Source organism: Engystomops pustulosus, unplaced genomic scaffold (assembly GCF_040894005.1).
Source record: "Engystomops pustulosus unplaced genomic scaffold, aEngPut4.maternal MAT_SCAFFOLD_311, whole genome shotgun sequence".
NCBI classification, from domain to species: Eukaryota; Metazoa; Chordata; class Amphibia; order Anura; family Leptodactylidae; genus Engystomops; species Engystomops pustulosus.
Genome location: NW_027285190.1, coordinates 56,667 through 62,500, shown reverse-complemented (window position 1 = coordinate 62,500; position 5,834 = coordinate 56,667).

Sequence of the window (5,834 nt, the reverse complement as noted above, 5' to 3'; positions counted from 1 at the left end):
CCACATGTCACTGTCCCCCGGCCAGACTTGGCGGCAAGTCCCGGGGAGGAACAAGCCCATGGAAGTAGGAGCTCCTACTTCCAAAGCGATGACGTCAGCGGGAGCAGCCGCTCGGCCGTATCCGGCGGCATGTCACTGTTCCCCGGCCAGACTTGGCGGCAAGTCCCGGGGGACGAACAAGCCCATGGAAGTAGGGGCTCAGCGGGAGCAGCCAGTTGGCCTATCCGGCCACATGTCACTGTCCCCCGGCCAGACTTGGCGGCAGGTCCCGGGGAGGAACAAGCCCATGGAAGTAGGAGCTCCTACTTCCAAAGCGATGACGTCAGCGGGAGCAGCCGCTCGGCCGTATCCGGCGGCATGTCACTGTTCCCCGGCCAGACTTGGCGGCAAGTCCCGGGGGACGAACAAGCCCATGGAAGTAGGGGCTCAGCGGGAGCAGCCAGTTGGCCTATCCGGCCACATGTCACTGTCCCCCGGCCAGACTTGGCGGCAGGTCCCGGGGAGGAACAAGCCCATGGAAGTAGGAGCTCCTACTTCCAAAGCGATGACGTCAGCGGGAGCAGCCGCTCGGCCGTATCCGGCGGCATGTCACTGTTCCCCGGCCAGACTTGGCGGCAAGTCCCGGGGGACGAACAAGCCCATGGAAGTAGGGGCTCAGCGGGAGCAGCCAGTTGGCCTATCCGGCCACATGTCACTGTCCCCCGGCCAGACTTGGCGGCAAGTCCCGGGGAGGAACAAGCCCATGGAAGTAGGAGCTCCTACTTCCAAAGCGATGACGTCAGCGGGAGAAGCCGCTCGGCCTATCCGGCCACATGTCACTGTCCCCCGTCCACACTTGGCTATAGGTCCCGGGGAGGAATAATGCCCATGGAAGTAGGAGCTCCTACTTCCTAAGGGGCAAGTCAGCGGGAGCAGCCACTTGGCCTATCCGGCCAAGTTTCACTGTTCCCCGGCCACACTTGGCTGTAGGTCCCGGAGAGGAATAATGCCCATGGAAGTAAGAGCTCCTACCTCCAAAGGGGCAAGTCAGCGGGAGAAGCCACTTGGCCTATCCGGCCACATGTCACTGTCCCCCGGCCAAGCTTGGCTGTAGGTCCCGGGGAGGAATAATGCCCATGGAAGTAGGAGCTCCTACTTCCAAAGGGGCAAGTCAGCGGAAGAAGCCACTAGTTCTATCCGGCCAAGAGTCACTGTTCCCCGGCCTTACTTGGCAGTAGGTCCCGGGGAGGAATAATGCCCATGGAAGTAGGAGCTCCTACTTCCAAAGGGGCAAGTCAGCGGGAGAAGCCACTTGGCCTACCCGGCCAAGAGTCACTGTTCCCCGGCCACTCTTGGCAGTAGGTCCCGGGGAGGAATAATGCCCATGGAAGTAGGAGCTCCTACTTCCAAAGGGGCAAGTCAGCGGGAGAAGCCACTAGTTCTATCCGGCCAAGAGTCACTGTTCCCCGGCTACACTTGGCAGTAGGTCCCGGGGAGGAATAATGCCCATGGAAGTAGGAGCTACTACCTCCAAAGGGTGAAGACACTTGGCTCTAAGTCCCCGAGAGGTATACTGCCCATGGGAGTAAGAGCTCCTACTTCCAAAGGGGCAAGTCAGCGGGAGAAGCCACTTGGCCTACCCGGCCAAGAGTCACTGTTCCCCGGCCACACTTGGCAGTAGGTCCCGGGGAGGAATAATGCCCATGGAAGTAAGAGCTCCTACTTCCATAGGGGCAAGTCAGCGGGAGCAGCCACTTGGCCTATCCGGCCAAGTGTCACTGTTCCCCGGCCACACTTGGCTGTAGGTCCCGGAGAGGAATAATGCCCATGGAAGTAAGAGCTCCTACCTCCAAAGGGTGAAGACACTTGGCTCTAAGTCCCCGAGAGGTATACTGCCCATGGAAGTGAGAGCTCCTACTTCCAAAGGGGCAAGTCAGCGGGAGAAGCCACTTGGCCTATCCGGCCAAGAGTCACTGTTCCCCGGCCACACTTGGCAGTAGGTCCCGGGGAGGAATAATGCCCATGGAAGTAAGAGCTCCTACTTCCATAGGGGCAAGTCAGCGGGAGAAGCCACTTGGCCTATCCGGCCAAGAGTCACTGTTCCCCGGCCACACTTGGCAGTAGGTCCCGGGGAGGAATAATGCCCATGGAAGTAGGAGCTCCAACTTCCAAAGGGGCAAGTCAGCGGGAGAAGCCACTTGGCCTATCCGGCCACATGTCACTGTCCCCCGGCCACTCTTGGCTGTAGGTCCCGGGGAGGAATAATGCCCATGGAAGTAGGAGCTCCTACTTCCAAAGGGGCAAGTCAGCGGGAGAAGCCACTTGGACTATCCGGCCAAGAGTCACTGTTCCCCGGCCACACTTGGCAGTATGTCCCGGGGAGGAATAATGCCCATGGAAGTGGGAGCTCCTACTTCCAAAGGGGCAAGTCGGCGGGAGAAGCCACTTGGCCTATCCGGCCAAGAGTCACTGTTCCCCGGCCACACTTGGCAGTAGGTCCCGGGGAGGAATAATGCCCATGGAAGTAGGAGCTCCTACTTCCAAAGGGGCAAGTCAGCGGGAGAAGCCACTTGGCCTATCCGGCCAAGAGTCACTGTTCCCCGGCCACTCTTGGCAGTAGGTCCCGGGGAGGAATAATGCCCATGGAAGTAGGAGCTCCTACTTCCAAAGGGGCAAGTCAGCGGGAGAAGCCACTAGTTCTATCCGGCCAAGAGTCACTGTTCCCCGGCTACACTTGGCAGTAGGTCCCGGGGAGGAATAATGCCCATGGAAGTAGGAGCTCCTACTTCCAAAGGGGCAAGTCAGCGGGAGAAGCCACTTGGCCTATCCGGCCAAGAGTCACTGTTCCCCGGCCACACTTGGCAGTAGGTCCCGGGGAGGAATAATGCCCATGGAATTAGGAGCTCCTACTTCCAAAGGGGCAAGTCAGCGGGAGAAGCCACTTGGCCTACCCGGCCAAGAGTCACTGTTCCCCGGCCACACTTGGCAGTAGGTCCCGGGGAGGAATAATGCCCATGGAAGTAGGAGCTCCTACCTCCAAAGGGGCAAGTCAGCGGGAGAAGCCACTTGGCCTATCCGGCCAAGAGTCACTGTTCCCCGGCCACACTTGGCAGTAGGTCCCGGGGAGGAATAATGCCCATGGAAGTAAGAGCTCCTACTTCCAAAGGGGCAAGTCAGCGGGAGAAGCCACTTGGCCTATCCGGCCACATGTCACTGTCCCCCGGCCAAGCTTGGCTGTAGGTCCCGGGGAGGAATAATGCCCATGGAAGTAGGAGCTCCTACTTCCAAAGGGGCAAGTCAGCGGGAGAAGCCACTAGTTCTATCCGGCCAAGAGTCACTGTTCCCCGGCAACACTTGGCAGTAGGTCCCGGGGAGGAATAATGCCCATGGAAGTAGGAGCTACCACCTCCAAAGGGTGAAGACACTTGGCTCTAAGTCCCCGAGAGGTATACTGCCCATGGGAGTAAGAGCTCCTACTTCCAAAGGGGCAAGTCAGCGGGAGAAGCCACTTGGCCTATCCGGCCAAGAGTCACTGTTCCCCGGCCACACTTGGCAGTAGGTCCCGGGGAGGAATAATGCCCATGGAAGTAGGAGCTCCTACTTCCAAAGGGGCAAGTCAGCGGGAGAAGCCACTTGGGCTATCCGGCCACATGTCACTGTCCCCCGGCCACACTTGGCAGTAGGTCCCGGGGAGGAATAATGCCCATGGAAGTAAGAGCTCCTACTTCCAAAGGGGCAAGTCAGCGGGAGAAGCCACTTGGCCTAACCGGCCACATGTCACTGTCCCCCGGCCACACTTGGCAGTAGGTCCCGGGGAGGAATAATGCCCATGGAAGTAAGAGCTCCTACTTCCAAAGGGGCAAGTCAGCGGGAGCAGCCACTTGGCCTATCCGGCCAAGAGTCACTGTTCCCCGGCCACACTTGGCAGTAGGTCCCGGGGAGGAATAATGCCCATGGAAGTAGGAGCTCCTACTTCCAAAGGGGCAAGTCAGCGGGAGCAGCCACTTGGCCTATCCGTCCAAGAGTCACTGTTCCCCGGCCACACTTGGCTGTAGGTCCCGGGGAGGAATAATGCCCATGGAAGTAGGAGCTCCTACTTCCAAAGGGGCAAGTCAGCGGGAGAAGCCACTAGTTCTATCCGGCCAAGAGTCACTGTCCCCCGGCCACACTTGGCAGTAGGTCCCGGGGAGGAATAATGCCCATGGAAGTAGGAGCTACCACCTCCAAAGGGTGAAGACACTTGGCTCTAAGTCCCCGAGAGGTATACTGCCCATGGGAGTAAGAGCTCCTACTTCCAAAGGGGCAAGTCAGCGGGAGAAGCCACTTGGCCTATCCGGCCAAGAGTCACTGTTCCCCGGCCACACTTGGCAGTAGGTCCCGGGGAGGAATAATGCCCATGGAAGTAGGAGCTCCTACTTCCAAAGGGGCAAGTCAGCGGGAGAAGCCACTTGGGCTATCCGGCCACATGTCACTGTCCCCCGGCCACACTTGGCAGTAGGTCCCGGGGAGGAATAATGCCCATGGAAGTAAGAGCTCCTACTTCCAAAGGGGCAAGTCAGCGGGAGAAGCCACTTGGCCTAACCGGCCACATGTCACTGTCCCCCGGCCACACTTGGCAGTAGGTCCCGGGGAGGAATAATGCCCATGGAAGTAAGAGCTCCTACTTCCAAAGGGGCAAGTCAGCGGGAGCAGCCACTTGGCCTATCCGGCCAAGAGTCACTGTTCCCCGGCCACACTTGGCAGTAGGTCCCGGGGAGGAATAATGCCCATGGAAGTAGGAGCTCCTACTTCCAAAGGGGCAAGTCAGCGGGAGCAGCCACTTGGCCTATCCGTCCAAGAGTCACTGTTCCCCGGCCACACTTGGCTGTAGGTCCCGGGGAGGAATAATGCCCATGGAAGTAAGAGCTCCTACTTCCAAAGGGGCAAGTCAGCGGGAGAAGCCACTTGGCCTATCCGGCCACATGTCACTGTCCCCCGGCCACACTTGGCAGTAGGTCCCGGGGAGGAATAATGCCCATGGAAGTAGGAGCTACTACCTCCAAAGAGTGAAGACACTTGGCTCTAAGTCCCCGAGAGGTATAGTGCCCATGGAAGTAAGAGCTCCTACTTCCAAAGGGGCAAGTCAGCGGGAGAAGCCACTTGGCCTATCCGGCCAAGAGTCACTGTTCCCCGGCCACACTTGGCAGTAGGTCCCGGAGAGGAATAATGCCCATGGAAGTAGGAGCTCCTACTTCCAAAGGGGCAAGTCAGCGGGAGAAGCCACTTGGCATATCCGGCCAAGAGTCACTGTTCCCCGGCCACACTTGGCAGTAGGTCCCGGGGAGGAATAATGCCCATGGAAGTAGGAGCTCCTACTTCCAAAGGGGCAAGTCAGCGGGAGAAGCCACTTGGCCTATCCGGCCACATGTCACTGTCCCCCGGCCACTCTTGGCAGTAGGTCCCGGGGAGGAATAATGCCCATGGAAGTAGGAGCTCCTACTTCCAAAGGGGCTAATCAGCGGGAGAAGCCACTTGGCCTACCCAGGCAAGAGTCACTGTTCCCCGGCCACACTTGGCAGTAGGTCCCGGGGAGGAATAATGCCCATGGAAGTAGGAGCTCCTACTTCCAAAGGGTCAAGTCAGCGGGAGAAGCCACTTGGCCTATCCGGCCAAGAGTCACTGTTCCCCGGCCACACTTGGCAGTAGGTCCCGGGGAGGAATAATGCCCATGGAAGTAGGAGCTCCTACTTCCAAAGGGGCAAGTCAGCGGGAGAAGCCACTTGGCATATCCGGCCAAGAGTCACTGTTCCCCGGCCACACTTGGCAGTAGGTCCCGGGGAGGAATAATGCCCATGGAAGTAGGAGCTCCTACTTCC